The following is a 25,359-nucleotide window of genomic DNA, read 5'->3' as shown; positions in this document are numbered from 1 at the left end:
TGGGAATTCTTCGGTGTGTGCAGACGTCTTTCTTTTACTTGTTTGTTTGTTCATTTGTTTTTCCTAGATCACTCTCGCTTTTAATTTTAACTAGTTATCCTGTGATCCCTAAGTAAATCAAAATGGCTATGGTGGGGATGAGGATCTGTCTTAGTCAGGGTTTCTGTTCCTGCACAAAACATCAAGACCAAGAAGCAAGTTGGGGAGGAAAGGGTTTGTTCAGCTTACACCTCTGCATTGTTGTTCATCACCAGAGGAAGTCAGGACTGGAACTTAAACAGGTCAGGAAGCAGGAGCTGATGAAGAGGCCATGGAGGGATGTCACTTACTGGCTTGCTTCCCCTGGCTTGCTCAGCCTGCTTTCTTATAGAACCCAGGTCTACCAGCCCAGGGATGGCACCACCCACAATGGGCTGGGCCCTTCCCCCTTGATCACTAGTTGATAAAATGCCTTACAGCTGGATCTCATGGAGGCATTTCCTCAACTGAGGCTCCTTTCTCTGTGATAAATCCAGCTTGTGTCAAGTTGACACAAAACCAGCCAGTACAGGATATGAAAACACTACAAAATAATTAGAAGGCAGAAACCTAACTAGAAGAGGACTTTTGGGAAGTACAAAAGTTCCAAAATAAGCTGACTTGAAATAGGATAGAATAATGTTCTTACAATTGCTGATAGTGTCTTTAATTTTTCTAAAGGTTTGGGGTTTTCCCTCTCAAAAAAAATGGCTGTCAAGTGCAAAGTCTAACATTCATGTGCACCCGTGCATGTTAAGTGTCCTGTATGTAACAGAAATGCTTGAGGTCAGATGCTTCAGACTTCCAACGTTTCCAGTTTGAAATATTTGCATATTCATATCGAGCTGTCTTCTGGATAAGACCCAAGTCCAAATACAAAATTCATTCACATTTCATAAGCACATTATATACATAGGTTGGAGGGAATTTTATAACAATACTCTGTAGATGAAAACAAGTTGCAGTATTCGGAATTTCACATTAAAGTGTCCTGTCGGTGCTCAAAAAATTTAAGGTTTGGAGTACTTGTACTAGAGATTTTTAAATTAGGGTTTCCACATCTTATTTGACAAATATTCCTTGAGAAGTCTCATGTGGTGTTTCATCTAAACAAGAATTAAGGCTTTGGGAAGGAGAGCAAGAAGAAACAGGACACGCTCCAACCCCTGTGATAGACAGGAGTTTACCAAGAAACAGAAAACAGATCCCTTGCAATTGGGTAACACCCTTCCTGCTTCAGGAAGCTGTTCCACTGAAGCCTATGAGGAAATGTAGGACAGAGTCTTGCTTAAGCTGACCCAAGCATCCCACAAATAATGAGGACCTGGTGCAAGAGCAGAAAGAAGCTATTGCTCCACCAGCTCCTCTCTGCTTCAGGTTCTCTTGGGCTCCACCCTCTACTGTCAGAGGATGTGGCCTGGTCCTCTTTGGCCTCTGGGTCCTGGGGACACTTACTGGACACACCATAACGATAACAGTATTGCTGTGGTGGCTTGAACCTTTGTGAATAAGGATATTTTTATTTGTGGTTTCATAAAGAAAATATGCCTAGGACATATGTATAATGATGTATGGAGGACAGATAAGCAATAGGACAGATGTATGAAGAGTGAAGGTTATCCTGGGCTGTTTGGAAGGCCACTTGCCAGACTGGCACAAGGCTCTGGATCCCATAGATAGCACCACACAAGCCCAAGACAAGCCACACAAAGAACCAGCTATTCCTTCAAAGTGCTTGGTTTCTTGCCGTGGCGATCAGAATCTATCTCATCTTCTTTGAGTCACCACACAGTAGTCCTGGTAAATGTGGGCGTCATTCATTCAACCTTTCCTTAACCTTTCCCTTTTTCTTCATTAGCAATAAAGCTTCATTGAACACTCCTGCTCACCAGCTCTGTGAATATGTTGTCAGGCATCCAGAAACAGCACGAAGAACTCTAATGGTGACGGCTGGGGGTGTAATCAGCGGTGTAGTGTTTACCTAGCGTGCATGAGGCCCTTGATATTGGGATTCATCCTACTGTCACAAAGACACTCTCAATGGAAGTCACCATGAAAATTGTACTAATTCACACTCAGACACACTGTGCATGAATTGCTTCATTTCATCTGATAATACTAGTATTAATATACAGATTTTTTCCAGTGAGGGAAATTGAATCCAGAACATAGTTCATATTAGGCAAATGCCCAACTATTAAGTTGTACATACAGACTTCACTGACTTAAAAAAAAAAAACAAATCAATTATAAGCGGTGTCTTATGGTTTTTTTTCTACTTGCTTTCCTTTCTCATTAAAGCAACTTTCATCTTCCCTAAGACAATTTTATATAATGAGACAAGACATCAAACTATAGTCAGGCTGTCCTGGAACTCATATAGTTCAGGCTGATCTCAAATTCATGACAATCCTCCTGCCTCAGCCTCCTGACAGAGGATGACAGGAATGAGCCACCACACCCATATAGACAGACATTTTTTGTGAAGTCTCCCCTGTGGTTTTGGTTTGGTTTGGTTTGGGTTGGGTTGGGTTGGGTTTTTTGAGACATAGTTCCTCTAAGTAGCTTTGGCTGTCCAGGAATTCGCTGTAGACCAGGCTGACCTCAAACTCACAGAGGTTTCCTGCTTCTGCCTCCCAAGTGCTGGGATTAAAGGTGTGCACCACAACCGCCTGGCTCCTCTTTCTTCCCCTATGGTGATTTATTTAGGAACTGTCTATACGTTTGCATAGCATATTTGGCTTTGTATATATTACGATTTTTATTACCACATGCGATTTTAGTGTCTTTTGATCTATGTTTACCAGTTTTCTTTTGTTAGAACGCAATGGCCACAGTGTGCTACGTATAAAGAAAAGAGGCACACTTGTTTATGTTACATCCATTTATTTGTTTGCATGTGCGTCTGTATTCACACACATGCCATGGTGTGAGGCTGACAGTCAGAGAACAACTTTTAGGAGTTTGTCTTCTTCCCCCACGTGGGTCCTGAGGCCTTAACTCGGGGCATCAGGCTTGAAGGGAAATACCTTGATTTCCCGACTTTACCATCTCATCAGACTGAAATCAGCTCATAGCTTTGGAGAGTCAAAGTCCAGAATACAAACCTCATTGCTTTGGCCTGTGAGGAGGGCCTATAGGTAGGTAGTGTTATAATGGAAACATGCACGAGACAGAAGTTCCTTTGCCAGAAAAGAAACCAGAAGGACGAGAGTTCCCCAGTCCCTTTGGGGGTTGGGGGAGCCATAAATGACCAGTTACTCTGTCTCTTAAAGGTTCACCACCTCCCAGCATCCCAGCACATGAATCTTTTGAGGGAAACCCCAACCATATTGGTATCAAGGTCTTTTAGGACTTTTGAAGCAGAAACTGTCGGTCTTTTGTCAATGGCTCCCAGAATAAGAGACTTTTTCTTGGGCCCCCTGTCGTTAGCCCTCCCAATTACAACAATCAAAACCAAGGTGCCACCTTTCACCCTGGTTTCTGAGTTGTTTTTAAATTTGGTGCTTAAAATTTGACCCAACTGGATGTTGTGCTTATGATACACATGATATATACATTTTATGTTTTCTGGAACGACAGCCTATCCCAAATCATTTTGAACAGATTTTTGTTTCACTTAAATGTTGCTTTTCTAAGCATCCTGTCATTTAGGTTCTGATCTGAATTATTCCTTTAGGTTCCTTTGATTTTGCCTTTCTGTATCTATACAATATGGGTTATTTAAGGTTAAGTTAGTCTCTTCAGAGAATTGAAGTCAGGTCCTTTTCTTCATGGTGTATGTTTTGCTTGTTCTACTAAGGACTCTAAAACCAGTTTTTCTTTCTTTCTTTTTTTTTTTAAACCAGTTTTTCAAGTACCACAATCTCTTGGTACATTGTTAGAACTGCTTACTTGTGGGTTAATTTAGAAAGTTGACATCTTTAGAATTCTGCCTCTCATTTAGAGACAAATACAGCTTTCTATCTGCTCAAGGTCTTTGAAAAACATATTCTTCTTCTCAAGAGCCTCACCCTGTTCTTGTTGGTTTATTCCTAGCCCCAGGGACTTAAAAAAAATTCAGTGTTGCCACTGGGAATGGGAATCTGTTGGGTTTATTTTTCTACAGAGAAAACGGAAAGTTAGACTTGAATGAGAGAAAATAGAGGGGGTAGGGAGAGGATAGTGGGGAGCAGAATACTGGGTGGGGGAGTGAGAACTCCCAGTGTGCTTTTCCAACCGTGCAGGCATTAATCTCCATCTGGTTGAGCAAGAGATTCAGAAGTGGGGGACAGGTTTGGGCCAGCCTTGGAGTCATGCGCACTTCTCACCAGCAGTGTGATCTTGCTCCAATTACCCAATTACAGTTCTCACTTGCAAAACTTGGAAAATAACTGTGTTGGTATCAACTAAAATGACCTAAGGTGGCTGCCTGACCTACTGTCTCCTCCACAAAAGTGACTTCCCACTCAGGGTGTCTCTGTCCCTGATGCTGTGGGGATCCCAGAGTCTCCCAGGACAAAACAGAACCTTAATCTTAACGTGTTATAAAAGGCATCTTCTAAGACTTCAGAATATACAGGCAAACATACCAAAGGCTCTTTTAAATTGCTGAAAGAGACACTTAGTAGGAGTTCACTAGGAATCTAGAAGACAAGACGTAGTTTCTGGGAGGAAAATCACCCAGTACACAAGGAAGCATTGTTGAAATTGTTGGATTCTTATTTAGGACTAAATCTCCAGTGAGAAGCACCCTCTATTTCTACCCAACAAGGGTGCCTTGTTCAGGAGACAATGCTGGCCACATAGCCCTGGAAAGCATCGCATCCCCATGGCGATGGCAAGAACCCCCTCCCCCTCTCTCACTCCCTCCCCCCCCTCCCGCCCTGCTCCCCCCCTCCCCGCACTGCGCACTGCTGCAGCATCTAATGCTGTGGTTCTCCAGAGCACAAACCCTCCTGAGACATCAGATTTACGGGGTGTGGGAACAAAAAAGAGAAAGGGAAACTAAGACCTTACTGAAGTGCCCCAAAGGAGCTCTCTCGGAGGCATGCATGCACATTTGTTCCAGTGTGTCTATTGCAAATGTAGAACACTTGCAAACCAGCCCACTTTTAACATTTCCCCTCCCCATTTCACATGAAAGTGAGCCTCCTCATTTTCATCTTCTAAAAAAGAAAAACGGGGTTAATAACTGGAAACCTCAGAGAATTGCCACAAGAATTAAATAGCTCAGATAAAAACGTGCTCCATCAAATTCTGACTCTTTTTTTTTTTTTTTTTTTTTGGTCACACTAGAAACTGCACGTGGAGCCCGGGAAGTCTTTGGTGGTTTAGGATTCTAAATTTCAAAGGGAAATTTGATTTCTGCAATAGCTGAATGGAACATCATATGACTCTGAGAGAGTGAATGAGTCTTATAAGGTTATTTATTTTTTTTATTTTTTTATTTATTGAGGCAGAGAGTATCTCCGGATTTTTGCTTCTTAAAACAGGGCAATCCCTGAACACTAGTGGATGGCCCTAGATCCTTGCTATAGGGGCAGCACAAATTGGACTTGGGAAGTAATAATTTAAGTGCTTTGTTTTGTTTTGTTTTTAAGTGAAGTTCCAAAGTTGGGGTGAGGGATTTGGAGAGAGGTGGGTCTGAGAGGAGTTAAGGAAAAGAGAGGGACATTAATATGATAGAAGTTCATTGTATGCATCTCTAAAGTTCTCAAAGAAATAATAAACATATTAAAGGGGGTGGTCTTTCTCAACCACTGAGCCTTGTTTCTATGACTTAAACATGGGCATTTACCCATTACGACTATATGTAAGCTACATTCAGACTCCAGTCACACCCCCCACATGTTCTAGTACTAGGTGGCCAAAGGCCTGAATTTAACCCCTGTACTCTATATGCTGGCTATAGTGACTCAGATCTGTAACTCTCCTGTACTGGAAGCAGGAGGACCAGAGATTCAAAGTCATCCTGGGCTACAAAATTTCATGGCTAGCCTGGGCGATATGAGATACTATTTTAAATAACAAATAAGAAAAATTGTCTAGACATTCTCTCTTCTCTCTCTCTCTCCCTCTCTCCCTCTACATGTGTGTGTGTGTGTGTGTGTGTGTGTGTGTGTGTGTGTGTGTGTGAGAACATTTATTGTGGAGGGATGTTGGATTTTCATAAACGCCTTCTCTCTATCAATGGAAATAATATTGTTTTCTGTCCCTTGTGTAGAACTAATTCTGTATTTCTGGAATTATGACAACTTGAGCATAGTAAATGATATTCTTTAAATTATTAATTAATTGATTTAATTTTACATATCGTGTGTGGGAGAGAATGTGCATGTGAGGAAAGATATCCACAGAAACCAGAAGTGTGGGATTCCTCTGGAGCTGGAGATGTTGATGGTTGTCAGCTACAAACATGGGTGCTGGGAACGGAACTGGGATCCTCTGGCAAAGCAGACTGCTTAAACCATCTCTTTGACCCCTAAACTTTTATTTATATTATGAATAATCTTTTTACTGTACTTTTTAGTTGGTTGATAATATTCCTGAAAATATTTACATCTATGTCTATCATGGAAATTGGTCTGTAATCCATATGGACCTAGGCTTTTTTAGTTGAAACTAAATTTTATTAGTAAAATTACAGATACTTCATGTTTTTATACTTGTACATAATGTAAATTGATTAAATTCATCCTTTATTACCCTATTTTGGTCCCTTTCCACTCCCACCAATTCTTTTCCTCTTCCCAAGTAGTCCCTCCCCTACATTCACACACATACATATAAACACATGCACACATATTCACATACTCACATACACACACACATATACTTGTACACACACACTCACACACAAGCTCACATACAAACACATGTACACACATACACATATACATACACACATATGAGCACACATGTACACACACATTCACATACATACACATACAGATGGGCACACATTGACACATATACCTTGTCTCCCCACCCACACACACACTTGTTTATAGGAGCATGGACACATTACAAGTGACTTCACTACTGAGGAAAATCTTTCTCCCTACCCCCATCCCTAACTGCCTAGAAATCCTCAGAAAGAAGTAGGGATCCATGAACTCCTCCTTGTTCTCTGCAGGGTCTTGATGGACCAGATTTTGTGTAGAACTTGTGCAGGTTGTCCTGGTTGTGAGTTCAAGACTGTAACTGCCTTGTCTGCCCAGAAGTCAGCACTTCATACTGTTCTTCTCACTCCCTCCAGCCCTTACAGTCTTCCCAGGTTAGGAGGGCTTTACTTTTTTTATTTTATTATTATTATTTTTTGCTTGTCACATGGCAGCTTTCACCACTTATCTCACTTTGGTTTATTCTGATTGGTCATACACACCTAGAAATCATCCATTTCTTTTAGATGTTTTCAATTTAGTGAAATATGTGTCCTTAAAGTGTATTATTATTTATTTTCAACATTTATTTTTGGTATACATATTTGTTTCAATCAATAAGTTTCTTTTTTTTAAGATTTATGTATTTATCATTTATAAGTACACTACAGCTGTCTTCAGACACACCAGAAGAGGGCATCAGATTCCATTACAGATGGTTGTGAGCTACCATGTGGTTGCTGGGATTTGAACTCTGGATCTCTGGAAGAGCAGTCAGTGCTCTTAACTGCTGAGCTATTTCTCTGGCCCAATCAATAAATTTCTAAGCCAAGTTCAGATAGCTGAAGGTTTTTTTTTTTTTTTTTATGAGTAGTTTATATTGTCTAGACACAAGGTATGCTGTGAACCCAGACTAAAGTAAAACACTAAATAGCATCTTTCTAAAGCAAGGCTTAGAAACTCTAACCGGTGATTTTTGGATACATCCTTTCTATGACAGAAAGCTTGACTCATACTTAGCAGCTAAGTGGAGCCAAAAGAATCAGGTCCAAACCACCCAGAACAAAGCCAGCCATGAATTATGATTTTCTGAATTTCAATGGTATCATTTGTAATGGTTTCCTTGTAATTTCTAATTTCATTAATTTAAGACTCCAATTCCTTCTCTCCCCAGCTTCACCACCGGCAGATTTGTTGATCTTCCTTATCTTTTCAAAGAGACAACTGTCTTCTGAAATCTTTGCATGGATTTTTAAATTTCCATCCCATCATTTCTGCCACTATCCTAATTATTTCTTTTCGACTACTAGCTTTGAATTTGACTTGTTCTTTTTACAAGATCCTAAGAGGCATCATTAAGTTATTTGGGGTTGCACCACTTTTTAACATACTTACTTATAGCAATAACATAGGTACTTACTACAGCTTATAACTATCCTCATTGTATTATTTTCATTGTATCTTATAGTTTTTGCTATGTTGCAGTTTTTTTATTTTATTTAGCGAATTTTAGGATGTCTTCTTTCCTGATCTCATCCATTCAGTAATGTTTTGTTCAATCTTCATGACTTTCTAAATATTCTGCAGTTTATCTTTCTAATGATTTTTGGTTACAGTCCTCTGCGGTCATATAGAATACAAGGAATGGTTCAGTTTCCCTGGACTTGTTAAGATTCACTTTGTGAACTGGTTATGGTGTCACATGAATGTCTTTAACCCCAGCACTGGGGAAGCAGAGGCAGGAGGATCTCTGTAAGTTGGAGGCCAGCCTGATCTATATAGTGAATTCTAGGACAGCTAGGGTTTTGTTACACAGAGAGATTCTGTCTCCAAAAAAAACAAACAAATAAACAGATTTGTTTTGTGTCCTATTCATCACATGATGTATTTTTGAGAAAGTTCCATAAGCTACCACACAAAACGTTCATTCTGTTTCATTCTGTTCAAATGGAATGTTTTGTAGATGTCTGTTAGGTGTTTGACCTGTAATATCATTTAACTGATGTTTTTATTTTTGCTTTTGTTTTCTTTTGTTTTTGTCCAGGGGACATCTCTATTTGTGACTATAGATTAATGAAGTCACACAGTATTATTGTGTTGGAATTAATGTTTGTTTCTATATCCAGTAGTATTTGTTTTATTAAACTGGGTACACCATGTACACCAAGTTTGGTGGTCACATGTTTAAAATTATACTGTATTTTGATTGTCCCCTTTAATCAGTATGAAATGACCTTCTTTCTCTCTTCCAACTAACTGTGCTGTGAAATATTTTTTGTCAACCATTAGGGCTTACTTATGTCCTAGTTCCATTTGTTTTCCCATTTCTTTACCCTAAGGTTGTGTCTGTGTAAGTCCTGTGCTAGCATAGGTCATTCCTTCCTCATGGACAAATTTATCTTTCTCATCAGTCCAAAGGATTCCTTGCAGATCTGTAGAGCTAACTTTGTGGTTGTGGATTCCTATACTTTGTTTTTATTGTGCAAGTGTTTTCTTTCTTCTTCAGTTATGGAAGGTAGTTTTGTGTGCTTAATAGTTTGGGCTGACAGTTGTCTTTCAGAGCTTGAACTATATTATTTCATATATGTGCCACAGTGTGAGTGTGGCTGTCAGAGGACAATTTACAGAACTTGGGTCTCTCCTTCTACCTGGGTGGCTTTCAGAGATCTAACTCAAGGCATAAGGTGGCAGGCACCCTTCCTTGCTGAGACACCTTACCAACCCAGACTACATCTTCCTAAATTCCTCCAAATTTCAAAGTTGAGAATCTACAGTTGTTTGATGTGCTTGTGTAAGTGACTTGGTGTTTATCTCCTGAAGCTTTCAAAGTACTTTTTTTGCTCTGTAAAGTGTTTAGACAAGAACATGGCATGAAAATATTCTTTTCTGGTCTTGTTTGGTATTACAAAGGCCTCTTGCATCTAGATGGGCATTTTTTTCCCTTAGATTTGAGTTTCCATCTATGATTTTCTTGAAACTATTTTAATGACTTTAACATAATACTCTTCTCTCTCTACTATGTCTATACTTCGTAGATTTGGTCTTTTGTAGTGCTACACATAACTTGAATGTCCTTTCATGTTTTTTTATTATCTGCATGTTCTGATTCTTCCAACTTGTCTTCTAACTTTGATAATCTGTCACACCCATGATCTGCTGGTGTCACTTTCCACATAGCCTTTTCTTTGGCTTATTTGACTATTTTAAGCTCTTAAATGTTTCTCTTTATTGAATTATACTTTCCTATTTTGTATTGACTTATTTGCCTCATTCAGTGCTCTATATTTTGAATCTGAGTCTTCTTTGAACATACTTATCATTTATCAGAGGTTCCACTGAATTTATTCTCATCAGAGAACCTATGAAAGTAGTCATTTTTAAAGACTCATGTAAACCTGTGCGCCAGAAGAGGGCAACAGAACCCATTATAGATAGTTGTAAACCACCATGTGGTTTCTGGAAATTGAACTCAGGACCTCCGGTCCCCTAAAAGTAGTAATCTTACAGGAATTGTACTGCTTGGCTCTTCTTCATGCTTCTTGTGTTTTTGCATTGGGACCGCCACATCAGTGGTCAGGTCTCAAGGATTTTTAATTTTACTTTGTCTCAGTTCCTCTTGATCTCTCAGTGGAAGTGGTTTCAGTGTTCAGGAGGGCCCGAGTGTACTTTTTGCTAGGCTAGTGACTGAGACATCAGGCTCAGTTCTCATATTTGTCTGGAGATAGACTTCTGCCTACAAAATCAATCACTTTCAAAGTGTAGGTCCACTATGAGCAAGCCTAACAATTCGATAAGAAAGTATAAACCTTTAAACTCTAGTCATTTGGGGGAAGGAAGGGAACACAGATAATATGGAGATAATATGGTGTCCTCTAAGATATTAGCTACTTATAAGTGACATGGGGGGTGGGAAGAGGGAAAATGGTAGTTGGTTTCAGCTGATGAAGAAAAGGATAGAGAGGAAAAATAGATCAAAGGGGAACAGTGGAGATAAGGAAGGGGTGAAGTGATTTAGGCTAAAGGTCTCAGAGTAAAAAGAGAGAGGAAAAGGCAAAGAGATCCAGGTCTTGGGAAGCTGAGCCCCAGAGACTGCAAAGCACATTAGTTTATGTTCATTTGGAAAGTTTATTGAAGGGGAACTGAGAAAAATAGAGACAGCATAAAAGGAAACAGGAGATCATAATGTGAGATCCTGAGAACAGAGTAGAACAGAGCCTGCAACAGTGACACTGGGTGTAAATAAAAGAATGTGGAGAGAGCGCTGGGCAAGGCTACAGAGTGCATGTCACACTGCCTCATGGCTACAGCCCTGCTCATTCTGTCTGTGCTCCTTCAGAAGCCACCACCCTTGGGTGGTTCATCACAGATAAAGTCACTGATGTTGGTCCCAGCTCTGGTCAGTCCTCCAGGTGGGAGGAGCTCTTTGGAGTTCAGGTTAAAAATAATATTCTTGACTCTGAGTGGTCCTTTTTGAGGTTTAGGTCAGGTTGGTCCTGTCTCCATAGTGGTCTTTCATAGGTCAGGTCAGAGAGGCTGGCCTGGGTGGTCCATCAGTAGTTCCACCACAAATGCTGGTCCTTCTGAACATTCCTTCCCAGCATCAGGCATGCTGCTCGGAATCCATGTCTAAGTTCTCCTGTAGCAAACCACTGCAAGGCTCTAGGGCAAACATTCTTCCTTCAGTGTAAGGGTATTGTGTTGGCCATGCTTTTGTATGCAGTCCTCGGACACTTGTTCTGGAGCTCCTGAAACTGCAGTTCACTGGGTGTTTTGGGCTGTCAAACTGATTCAGCAAGCCTCTTGATAAATGGTGTCTTCCCATTGCTCAGGTTGAGCGCTGTGACTTCTGTCTTTTTTCCTTTTAAGTACAACACCTCAAACTTACTGCTCCCTCTTCGTCCTTGAGAACACTTCCTTGAGAGGATAAGCATACAAGCACAGTGCTTATTGTCTGTGGTCCTTTGTCTAGAGTGTGGCTCCAGTGACTCTGTCTCATGGGAGGACGCAATGTCCCAGAATAAACCAATCTCTCTGGGACAGATTTTTGGTTTTATTCTTGTTTTGATTTGTAAATTTCCTATTTTATTTCATTATTAGACTTGAGATATTTTGCTGTCCCCACATCTTCTGGTAGCTATTATCCAACTTTACCCAATTTATTCCCCGGGGACTCTAGAAGACTAGAACTGCCTCTTGTCTGTTTTCATAGATCTCTCTTCTTTGCTTTCTCTCTCTCTTTTTTAAACTGGCTGTCTTGCCTACTTTTCTATTACTATAATAAAGCACCATGATTAAGTCACCTTTACAAGAGACATTTAATTTGAGGCTCACGTTTCACAGGACCAGAGTCCATAGTCATCACTGGTGAGAAGCATGGTGCAGGCAGGCATGGTGCTGGAGCAGTAGCTGAGAACTCACATCTTGATCCATATGCAGGAGTCAGCAAGATAACTGAGGATAGTGTGGGCTTTTGAAACCTCACAGCCAGCCTCTTCCAATAAGGCCATGCCTCTTAATCCTTCCCAAACAGTTCTACCAATGGAGTACAAAGTATTCAATTATATGAGCCTCTAGGGGGTGCTCTAATTCAAACCACCACCCTGGCTTAACTTTTTGTCCTTTTCTTTTTCTTTTTCTTTTTCTTTTTCTTTTTCTTTTTCTTTTTGAGGCAAGTTCTGCTCTTTATTTGACAATCAGCAGGTTAGTTCTCATCCACATTGACCACCGTAGATTTTTGAATGTGGTAATAGGCATGTGAATTAGCAATGTATAGAGCTTATTTGGTGAATCCTTATCCTCATTGTGTTTTCTGGACATATGTACTCAGATGCTATATAGAACATTCCTTACGTCCTTGGCTCAGACAGCTTTATTGAGCCTGGTGACACTGAACATCTGGAGTCCCCAACTCCTTCGTGGTAGATTTCTGGATTTGAGTGCTCAAGGAGCACGCTTCTTGAGGTCCATTCTGTGAATGTGCTTGTGAATACTGATGGTGTATTCTCTGGCTACTACCTCATGGATGGCAGACCGTCCCTTCTTCTTGCTACCCTTCTTTGTGGGAGCCATTCTACTGGGCCCAAATTGGAAAGGATGGCTGTCAGGAGCTATCACAGGAGAAGCTAATAACTAGCAGGTGATCATCTGCTATGAGTCTGCCTTGGATTAAAATCCACGATAGATTTGCTTCTATAGGCAAAGCCCAGGAGAAGTCTGTTGTAGGAAAGATTCCTGCTATTGATATGCTTTTCCTCTTATTATTAAATATATAACTATCAGTAGGTGTTAGCCCACCCTTTTGAGCAGATCTCTGAAAACAACAAAGATGTACTATCTTGTAGTGATGCTATATAGTCAGATAAATAATAATGCTATAGAATTCCTGATTTGAGTCAAATAATTTTAGGAAGAAAGTTTTCAGAGATGGTCTTAATTGCTAGAATAATGTTATGAATTTAGATTCAATTATAGAATGTGCCCACTTTTTAGAATAGTAAGTAAAGGCTTCATAATAAGAAACACAATGAGATTTCATAATCACACTAAAAAGAGAAAAAGACTTGGGACAAATTTGTGTTCAAGGAAAAACATTTATGTCCAAGGATGAAGTCACAGGTGTGCACTATGATAAAGCAAGGTCATGAAAAAAAAACTATCACTTTGAACTTTTAATGAGTATATTGTAGTGAAACACTGCTTTGAACTTAATATCAACATCTTCCTATAACTTCTATGCAACATTTTATCTCTGAGGTAATTTTCTAAAGAACTTTTTCTCTAAGAAAGTATGAAAGACCAGAGAAAATGAATAAAGTGGTTGGTTGAATGGTTTGGCCTAGGGAGCTTTGCCCCACCTACTCACTCATCCATCCATCTACCCACCCATCCATCCATCCATCCACCCACCCATCCATCCATCCACCCATCCACCCATCCATCCACCCATCCATCCACCCATCCACCCATCCATCCACCCATCCACCCATCCATCCACCCATCCATCCATCCACCCATCCACCCATCCATCCACCCATCCACCCATCCATCCACCCATCCATCCATCCACCCACCCATTCATCCATCCATCCACCCACCCACCCATCCATCCACCCATCCACCCATCCATCCACCCATCCACCCATCCATCCACCCATCCATCCACCCACCCATCCACCCATCCATCCACCCATCCACCCATCCATCCACCCATCCATCCATCCACCCACCCATCCATCCATCCACCCACCCATTCATTCATCCACCCACCCATCTATCCATCCACCCATCTATTCATCCACCCACCTTTCCATTCATCCACAGACAATGTATATGTCTGTCTGTGTGTAGGTATGTGTATGTATGCAAGCATGCAAGAATACTTGTGGAGTTGATTGTGAGAGATGGTCAGGCTCAGTCAGAGTGTAAGTATATGAATGTTTGAATGTATATGTGTCTGTGTATATTTGCCTTAATTCTTTTCCTTTCCTTCCTCTATGGTTCATAGAGAGTTAACCAAAGAGCTTTCTTGCTCATTCAACAGAGAAAGGAAATTTATCCCCAGCAATAAATCTTTTCAGTTATCCACATATCACCCAACCCTGTCCTCAGAGTCCGTGATTAAGGAGGTCGAGTTCAGAAGTTCACCTCTAGTGAGCTGTCAGGTGCTGTGGATACTGCTGGTCTGGAAACAATGTCAGAACCACTCGGGTCAAGATTGATGTTCAGGAGGATGCGGTCAGAAGCAGGGAACCCCGCTGGAGGAGGGGTTTTACACAGACAAGTTTTACAGACAGCAAGACCAGGTGATGGCTAGAAACTGGAGAAGTGACTAGATTCTGAACAGGATTTGAATGACCATCGTGGAAAGTTTCAGAATTAGGCATATGAGCGACACAGTGAGTACAGGATTTTAAACAAAGCGGCAGAATCGTAGGCGTTGATAGTGAGGCGAGAAAGACTTTCAGGGAAAGGGGACAATTCAGAGACTTGGTGCGGATCATTTTAAACTGTGATTCCCGTAACGATGCAAAAATACAAGTGAGTCTGTTTGCGAGCGCCTGGATCTCAAGGGTGAGTTCAGGTGTAAACGTAGAAAATAGTGAACACGGGTGCACTGAGGACCGGCTGAGACGATTCCTGTCAAGAGTGGAGATAAAACGATGCTCCAGGTAGCAGTCCCCTAGCTGGAGGTCAGGACACTGTGCTGAGACCGAGAAGTGGTGGCCAGGAAGGCGAGAACACAGCCAGGCGAGTGTGAAGTCCTGGGGCTCAAGGAAAGCAAGCATTTCCGCAGTTCCTGTTCACCTTGTGTTAACAGTTACCAAGTGCCCTGCAGAGGAGGCGCTAGCTAGCAGCATGGCACATAGCAAATTTTCAAGTGGCTTCCACAGATAAGTAATTCCATCTTGGGCACAATGGCAACTGCGATGGATATCTAAGCTGTTGCGCCGTTTTTATTTTTGCGATTGAAACTCACGCTCAGCCCAGGTTCATCACAGACACAGGCAGAAGTCTTCCTTTCACCCTCAGGCAATGTCTAGTTAACTGTTTTTCTCAAAGCAACCGGTCCAGTTTTTTGCAAGATTAAGCTATAAATCTGAGGAACTGTGTGTGTGGTCGGACTGCTGGGAACTTGTGTGGGCGCACTTGATAGATTTTTCAGAGGGCGGGGCTTTTCCTGTCCCGTCCTTTCATTTTCTGGCAATGTTCTTAGGAGGCTCTCTCTCTCTCTCTCTCTCTCTCTCTCTCTCTCTCTCTCTCTCTCTCTCTCAAGTAAAAACAAATTATGGGAAAGAAATGCTTCATTCATTAAGTTCTGAGCAATCCCTTGGGTTTGTTTTCATTTGCAGAGCTGGTTGGTGGCAGCCGTGGTCATGGCACCAGAGGACCTGGGTCAGGCTGGCATTGGCCAGGACAGAATGTGGGATTAGTGATACTAAGCAAGGACACTGCAGTTGGGTTCTCCAGGAATCCTGAGGCTCCGGGAAGCAATGCACCGTTGGGTTAAGAGACAAAAATCTACATTAGTAACTCAGGTTAATTCGGGCAAGAAGACTTAAGAAACAAAGGATTCAGGACCGGCTTTTGTATCCAGTTGCCAGCCAGTCAGACCGGCATCTTTAGCCTGCAAACTCAGCCCACTGTTCTCAGAGCAATTAGCAGGCTTGTTTCCCTATAACAAACACAACTGCTGGCCACTCAGGACACTAGGTGCTCTAAGCCTCCATGTATTAGAAAGAGCACCGGTGTGGCTGGGGGTGAGTGGATGAAGGAGAATGTGAAGGGAACCAGAGTTGGAAAAGCATTGGCAACCTCGCTGGCCATAGTAAGGACTTTGACATTTATCAGAGTGAACCTGGAGGCTTGGTAGGACATTAGGTAGAGAAATTACAGTAAGAGCTGAGAAGCATTCTACAAAAAACCATTCTGGTTTCCAAGAACTGTCTCTTGGAAAGAAAGTTCAATAAAAAGACCAAGGAGAAGGCTGAGACAAGACTCCAGGCTAGGAGCAGGAATACGAATGAGACGGACCAGTGAGAACACCCCGTAGTTACTCAGCTGCAGGGAGAGAGACGTCCTATCATCTGAGATGAGAAAATTCTCAAATGGAAGAGATTTAAGAAAGAAAAGGAAAACTTTGTTTTTAGACACAATTGCGGCGTCTCTCAGGCGTCCCATAGACATGTCCAGAAGGCAGCTGCTTCTGTGTCTCAAGAGGCACGCTGGTCACAAGATAGAAATATGGATAAAAGAATTCATTAAGAAGTTGAGCGCACAGGAGAAAGAAACCCAAGGACTCGTCCCTGAGGGAAGATGAGCAGACCTAGGAGATGGTACTGAGACAAAGATGGAAAAGGAAGAGGCAGAGGGACCTGAGGCAAAATATAAAGGTCGTTGGTGTCCCGGACACCAAGCAAAAGCATGTTGAAAGGGGGTGATCAAATGCCAAAACTGCCGAATAGTAACACTTGGGTGATAGTCTGAATGGCATAATTTGTGTGAATTCCTAATCACAGTGTCTGGTGCTATAAGGGCTTAAAATCACACTCGGTATTTTTATACCTGTCTCTGAAAAAGAAAAAAGAAAAAACAAAACCTCACTATAAAGCTGCCCAGTTCCTATAATGACCTCCAGAGGGCGCGCGATGACTTTTTTCCCTGTCAGTTTTAGATGTGAGGTAAAATGGATTCCCAGAGCAAATAGTCCTTCATCGGAAAGGTTCGAAGATCCCACGCAGTGGATGTCAAACGTTCTTGATCCTGTTAAAATGCTGATCCGAGCCAGGGAGATGGCTCAGTGGATGAAAGCACTGGTTTGGCACCCCCTTTGTAATCTTAGTACATCTGTGTTGAGATTAGGAGGAACATGGCTGGAACCTTACTGCCGCTCCTAGAGTAGGCAGTAAGGCAGAAACAAGAAAGATCATGCTTCGTGTGGTGTTAGGTCTCAGAGAAGCCCAGGACGAGTGTCACTCAGTGCCTGTGGCTTCTTCCAGCACTTCTCACCCAATCTGCTACATTAAACCTGTGGGGGAGAGGGAGGGGAGGGGAGAGAAGGGAAGGGAAGAGGGAGGGGAGGGAGAGAGGGAGAGAGAGAGAGAGCAGAGGGGAGAGGGAGGAGAGGGGAAGAGGAAGGGGAGGGATTAGGAAGGGGAGGGGAGAGGAAGGAGGGGGAGAGGGAGGGGAGGGGAGATGAAGGAAGCAGAGAAGGAGGGGAGGGGAGAGGGAAGAGAGGGGAGAGGAGCAGGGAAAGGGTACACTTCTGCTTCCCTTCCCCAGCCTGATCCCCATAGAACTCAGCCATTTCGGCTACTCTGGTCGCTTGGCTTGGGTGCCTCTCATGGTCGCATATCCTCTTGCTCTTGTTCCCCAGCTCTCCTCAATGTTCTGGTTTAGTCTGTCAGTCATGTATAGCCTGGACTCTTCCCTCTGCCTGCTTTCTCCCCGGAGTAGTTATGTCCTGTTAATCCCACTGGAGGATAATAAAACCACTACCACAACTTCAAAGCCACATTTGAAGCAAGCTTTAGTTAAATACTGGCCAGGAAGATGCATACCAGGGTCCATTTCTGGGTTCCCAGAAAATGGCCAGGGAATCACACCCTGAAGAAGCTAAAACTCCACCAGGCCACTATATTTCCCATCATGTCCAATCAGGGGCAAGCATACATTCTGACATATTTCCTGTCCACATACCTTCTGCCTGCTCGAGATTAAACATGTCCACTGCATAGGTCAAACAAACAAGACAAACAGGAACTTACTCCTGTCTTAACTACAAACAGAACCCTTAACCTGCAAGGTATGCTCTTCCTGTTTTGTTCTCCCAGTAACAGGCAGGGTGCTGCTCTTGTTCCTGGTTTTGGTTTCACACTCCTCCTTTTTTTACATCATTTTTTTTCCATTCAGGTGGAAGGCAAGAATCAACACCTGAAAGTTGTTCTCAAATTCGATCATGCTTGCATTCACATAAAACAGATTTTTAAAAAAATCTTTAAACATAGATTCACGGAAAGCCCAATTGCTACTGTCTAGGATCTTGACTTTTTTTCCTCCATCATTTAAAGACTTAAAAGGCAGGGGGAAACCCTCTAGAATGACATGTAGCAGTGGAGAAATCTCAACACTATTTGTGTGGATTTTATGTCAACTTGACACAAGCTGCCATTATCTGAAAGGAGGGAACCGTAATTGAGAAAATGCCTCCATGAGATCCGGCTGGAGGGCATTTTCCTAATTAGTGATCTATGGGGGGCGAACCCACCATCCCATTGTGGGAGGGGCCATCCCTGGGCTGGTGGTCCTGAGTTCTATAGGAAAGCAGGCTGGGCAAGCCATCGGGAGTAAGCCATTAGGTGGCACCCCTCCATGACCTCTGCATCAGCTCCTGCCTTCAGGTCACTGCCCTGTTTGTTCATGTCCTGACTTACTTTAATGATGGACTACAATGTGGAAGTGTAAGTCAAAACCCCTTCTTCCCCACCTTGCTATTTTAATCATAGCAATCAAAAATCTAAGTCACTGTTTACATTTCTGAAGGTTCTTCCTCCCCTATTATAGGGTTGGTGAGTTTGGAGAAAGACAAGTCCTAATCTGGCCTTAAACTTTTGAAACACTCCATCAGCAGAAGCCCCCTATTGGCAGGAGAAATAAAGCCCACAAAGTCTTTCTTTGTTTTAAGCTTCTAGGCTTCTGTCTCAAGTCATGAGGGAGAGAAAGAAGCCAGCCATCTTGGAAGTTCGCCATCTTTAATATCTACCCATGGTCCCTCGGTCTACCTGTCTACCTACTATGGAGTCTGTCTAACTTCTAAACTCTCCAACCACTAGAAATTCTGACTACATAAATCGGATGGGGACTGGGGACTTTCCTTTTCCACCTGGAGGAATTCTAACGTATATGCTGTCACATGGCCCAAGTGTAAGAGAAAAAAACATTAAGCTAGGAGAACTAGCGAGAACAAATATTCTTGTCTTTTTAGAACATCAAAATGATTTGTATTTGGCTCTTCTTTCTAACATGGGAGGTAGGTCGGCCTTTGAGCTCACTAGGAAGTGGGCGTCTCAGTAGGACACAGTTGGAATGGATGCTTTGGGTTAGTTTTCACCCGTCTACATCAGAGACAGTGGTGGCTGCCATTCCCCTCTGGCCTCCAAACTCGTTGCATTCGGCCTGAACAGAGTTGGCCTGCCCCGTGTCTTAATCCTATTTGAGTTTTGTTCAACATTTAAAACTCAGGTTTCCCACTCAGACCCTGGCTCCCTTCGTTTGAGGAATGATAAGGGATGAAGCATATGGTCCCCTCACCCTACATTGAAAAACAACCTCTTTAGATGGCCGTGCCTGAAGTTTGCCAAGACTCTCGTCTCTCTTCACTGTTACCAAATCAAAACTTGCCCATTTATCATAATCTTAAATTTGTGGTTTCCTTAATGGCAAAAAAAAAAAAAAAAAAAAAATGAAATATTTATTTGGAAAGTGAGGTCATCATAAGAAGGCCTAATGTTTCAATGTTTTTGTTTTTCTTTTCTCATAACAGATTTCTTCTGACCTTGGCATTACCTGTCTGGGCTTCTCCAGTTTACTGTTTCCGACCTACCTCTTAATCCAGAGTGGGGGAGGCTGTCTCCAGGAGACAAAATAACGTGGGGTAGAAGATACAGATCCATTGGTACAGGTGTGGTAGTAAAGGATTTTTTGGGGGGGCCTCGTGAATGGGGTTAATCAGCTTGAAGAGCGGCCCTGTGGAGAGCAGGAGCCTGCCTCCCTTAGCACAGCCCTCAGAAGCTTGATGAATCACAGGCAAGCAGATGGGGCTGAGCTTTCCGCCTTCCTCCTTAAATTCTCCCCTTCTTCCTCCTGTTTCCTTAGGCTCACACAGGGACCTCACTAGGCAATAAAGTTTGCGTTCCTAGTGGGCCCCGCTCCGTGGGCAGGGCATGGAACCTGCCACTGGGTCCTAGGTGCTCTGGATCCTCGGTTGTCTATGACATCAGTACCCAGACATCTCCGCCCCCACAATCCCCCAATTTGCTGTTGGACTGGCTTGTTTATGAGCGGCCCGCATAATGCTTAGTGAATTCAAAACCAAAATAGTTACATGGGAGGTGGAACAGGCCGGGTGCCGGGACTCGCCTGCAGATGAGCACGCTCTGCTGGAGGTTTCCTCAACGCTGCTGTGTCCTTGTGGATCTGGCAGGATGCCAGGGCTTCGGTCGCCCCTCAGTTTCACAGCCCTGCGTGTCATGGAGGTCTCCATTATTTTTAAGCTACTCGGACAGATACAGGATGATCTCTTTACGTTCCAATTTATGCTTGCCTGATGAGTAAGGACTTTGAACATCTTTCATTTGTTTATTGGATATCTTCGTAATCTCTTTGCTCAGTTTCAAAGGTTAGGGCGTTCAAAACAGAGAAAAACAAAAAGTTACGGTGGTGATTTTCTGACTCACTTGTGATAGTTGTTCATACATCTGGTTGCAAATTCATTATAGAATCAATAATTTGCAAATGCATTATCCGTGTTCATAGATTGGCTTTTCTTGCTTGCAGTAGTGTGTTTCACAGAGAGAATCTTCTTCATTTTGATGCTGCCCAACATATCAATTTTTGATCTTTAAGAGATTTCATTTGTTTTGTATGTAAATTTGTCTAATTTGTGACCACAGGCTAGAATCAATTTAAATGTTTACTTTAGATTCATTTGGGTTATTTTGCATATGGAATGATAACTCATTTGAGATTAACTTATTTATAATGGGGCACTTTTTTCTGCTGAGTCCTTGTAGGTTTTGTTGGTTTGAGGTAAAGCTGTCATTATGTGGTCCAGTCTGGCCTGACATTTGTTGTCTGAAGGCTGGTCTTGAACTCGTGCTAATCAGTGCCTCGGCTCCTTGATGGCAGGGACTCGCCACTACCCCTAGCCTCTGTTTAGGTTTTGCTATATTATTAGTTACAGTATCAAGACTGGAATTGGCTCCTGGCTTCTGTTCTCACAGCCACGCAGTCCGCTGAGCTCCATAGAGACGGCGCCGGGGCAAGAGAGAGCCGGGCGGGCACTGGGTGACTCTGCCTGGCCGAGGAAAATCAGCTAAACATGGGCAAAGGAGATCCTAAGAAGCCGAGAGGCAAAATGTCCTCATATGCATTCTTTGTGCAAACCTGCCAGGAGAAGCACAAGAAGAAGCACCCGGATGCTTCTGTCAACTTCTCAGAGTTTTCCAAGTGCTCAGAGAGGTGGAAGACCATGTCTGCTAAAGAAAAGGGGAAATTTGAATATATAGCAAAGGTTGGCAAAGCTCGTTATGAAAGAGAAATAAAATCTCCCCAAAAGAAGAGACCAAAAAAAAAAAAATGTTCAAGGACCCCAGTATACCCAAGAGCCTCCTTCGGACTTCTTGTTCTGTTCTGAGTACCGTCCAAAAAAGCAAAGGTGAGCATCCTGGCTTATCCATTGGTGATGTCGCAAATAAACTAGGAGAGATGTGGATCAACACTGCCGCGGATGACAAGCAGCACTATGAGAAGAAGGCCGTCAAGCTGAAGGAAGGAGAAGTACGAGAAGGACATTGCTGCCTACAGAGCTAAAGGAAAACATGATGCAACGAAAAGGGGGCGTGGTCAAGGCTGAAAAGAGCAAGAAAAAGAAGGAAGAGGAAGGTGATGAGGATCAATAGGATGAGGAAGAGGAGGAAGAAGAGGAAGATGATGATGAAGACTAAGTTGCTTCTAGCACAGGTTTTTTTCCTTCTTGTCTATAAAGCATTTAGCCCCCTGTACACAACTCACTACTTTTAAAGAAAAAATTGAAATGTAAGGCTGTGTAAGATTTGTTTTTGAACTGTACAGTGTCTTTTTTAATATAGTTAACACACTACTGAATGTGTTTTAGATAGCCTGTCCCGATGGTATTTTCAATGGCCACTAACCTTGCCTGGTACAGTCTGGGGGTTGTAAATTGGCATGGAAATGTAAAGTAGGTTCTTGTTGGTGCACAGCACAGATTTGTTAGATATGGGGACAGTGGTTTAGTTGTTTTGTTTTGTTTTTTTTCCTTGTTTTGGTTTTATTTTGGGATTGTGTGTGTGTATTTCCATCTTCACTTGTCTCTGATGCAGCTTATATGAAGATAATTGTTATTCTGCTAACTGAGTACTACTTTGTAATTGCAAAAAAAATATTGTGGCTATTTTGTTCACAACCTAAATGCTTCTAAGTAAATACATTTTTATTTAAAAAAAAACTGGAATTACACATGTTCTCATGATCTAGTTTCCACATATTTGAAAATAACTGTATTTAAAAACACACACACACATACACACACATACACATACACATACACACACATACACACACATACATACACACATACACAAATACACACACATACATACATACATACACACACATATACACACACATACATACACACATACACACATACTTTATTTTCACATGTACTGAGTTCTGGTAGCTTACCATCTTGATATATTGTAGATCTAGTTTTCATCTTTTAAAACCCATACTCCCTTTGCATGGTATGAATCTGCCATCTTTAGTCATTTATTCTCTATTGGTGGACATTATGATAGAATCTGCTTTATCATTGCAAGCATTGTTATAATAACCACCAATGTGCATAGTTCCTGTGTCTTGTAAGATACGTCTAGGATAAAAATAGAAGTTCAGTTCCTAGGAACTAGAATAGAATGAACCACTTTACTAAAAGGATTGAATCAAGTGAGAATCCAGTAGTACAGAGAGTTTTACACTCTACCTCTTTACCAGAGCACAAGAGGCTGAAATTATTGTCAATATAATAGGAATGAAGTAATCGTATCTCTTCAAAAACTTGTATCACTTGATTGCTTATGAGGACAGACATTGGTTATTTCTGAATTGGCCTTTCCTGTAAGTCTCCTCCCCACTAAGTTGTTTATTTTGATGAAGAAACTTATTATATTTTACGTATATAACTTTGTCTATACCTCTGTTTTAATTAGGGTTTTATTGCTGTGCAGAGACACCATGACCAAAGCAACTCTATAAAGAAAACATTTAACTGGGGCCAGCTTGCAGTTTTAGAGGTTCAGTCCATTATCACCATGGAAAGAAGCATGGCAGCCTGCAGGCAGACATGGTGCTGGAGGAGCCAAGAGCTCTACGTCTTGATCTGAAGGCAGCCAGGAGCCAGGATTTCACACATTGGACAGAGACTAAGGATAGGAGTCCTCAAAGCCCACCTACACAGTGAAAAACTTTCTCTAACAAGGCCACACCTGCTCTAATAAGGCCATACCTCCTAATGTTGCCACTCCCTATGGTCAAGCTTTGGAACACATGAATCTATGGGGACCAAACCTATTTAAAACATCACATTCCACTCCCTGAACCCCAAGGGCTTGTAGCCATAACATAATGCAAAATGCATTTAGTCCAACTTCAAAAGTCCCCCTAATTTATCACAGTCTTAACAGTGTTCAAAAGTCCAAAGTTCAAAGTCTCTTCTGAGATTCATGTTGTCTCTTTACTGTAATCCCCTATAAAAATCAAAGCAAAAAAGCAGATCACACACTTCCAACATCCCAGGATATACATTACCATTTCAAAATGTCATAGTAAAAAAACTACTAGATCAAAGCAAGACCAAAAATCAGATGGGTAAACTCTAAGCCCTGCATTTCCATGTCTGATATCTAACTCCTTTCGGCTTTGTTGACGGCAACACATTTTTTTTTCTTTCTTGGGCTGGTTCCATTTCCTGTTAGCAGCTTCCCTAGGTAAGTATTCTGTGGCTCTAGTATCTCTGACACTTTGGGGTTTCCAAGGCAATTTCAACTTTACAGCTTCTTTTTCCAGTGTCTGGGTTCCACACATGCTCTTTTGTGTTCCTCCAAAATGTTTGGGTTCTTTCTCCAGCTCTGCCCTCTCTAGAATTCTGGGCTCTGGTTGACTCCACTCCATTGCTGCTGCTGTTCTTGGTGATCGTCCCATGGAATTGGCATCTCCAAAACAATGGGGACTTCTGCTACAACTAGACCACACTTTACCAATATCCTCTCATAGGCTCTCTTCTTGGTGCTAAGCTTCAACATTTTTGCATGACCCCTTCAGTCTTTGGCCATCAGTTGCAACTGAGGCTGCACCTTTACCAATGGCCTTCCATGGCTTCTCACAGTGCCAAGCCTCAGCAGTTCTCCATGACCCCATTCATACTTACAAGTCTGGCCGCCTGCAAAATATACAACCTTGGCTATTTCTAGAACACAGCTTCTTTGTGCTCTCAAAAAACACTTCCCAGAAGATTTCACTTTAGTGATGCTAGTCTCTTAATCACCACCAATTTCTTCGCTCCAGCTAACCAGCATCAATTAACCCAGTAACCTCAGTAACCCCTTCTATCCATGACTCTAAAAGCCAGAGCCATGTGGCTGAAGCTGCTTAGTTCTGCTTCCTGCTGGGTCTGGAACATGCGCCCTTGTTCTATTCTATTACATCATCACCAGCTTTCTGTTTTCCAACGCCTATTGTCTAAGCTTGGCTGTCCTGGAACTTGCTCTGTACATTGATGTTGAACTTGGAGATCCATATGTCTCTGTCTCCTGAGTGCTGTCATTAAAGGCATGTCCACACCTGGACCTAAGCTTTTCTTTACCTGGAACTTGTTTTGTACCAAGCTGGATTTGAACTTAGAGATCTGCTTGCCTCTGTCTCCTGGAATTAAAGTAGTGAACCACCATTCCTGGACCTAAGCTTTTTAAAAAATTACTTTTACAAAATCTTTATAAGTTTTATATTGTAGTTCATTCCATATATAGTCAAGATGACAACTGAGAATAGCCATCAGACCCCATCCCTTGTCAATATGACATGCAATCATTCTCCTTACGTCCAAATGAAAACAATAAGCAGGTCATAATAATGGCTAACATGATATAACTATCCTTCTTACAACTGCAAACTTATGAACAATTAT

Source organism: Micromys minutus (genome assembly GCF_963924665.1).
Source record: "Micromys minutus genome assembly, chromosome: 2".
Taxonomy (NCBI): Eukaryota; Metazoa; Chordata; class Mammalia; order Rodentia; family Muridae; genus Micromys; species Micromys minutus.
The sequence above is the reverse complement of the archived record's forward strand: the minus strand, read 5'-3'. Positions refer to the sequence as shown.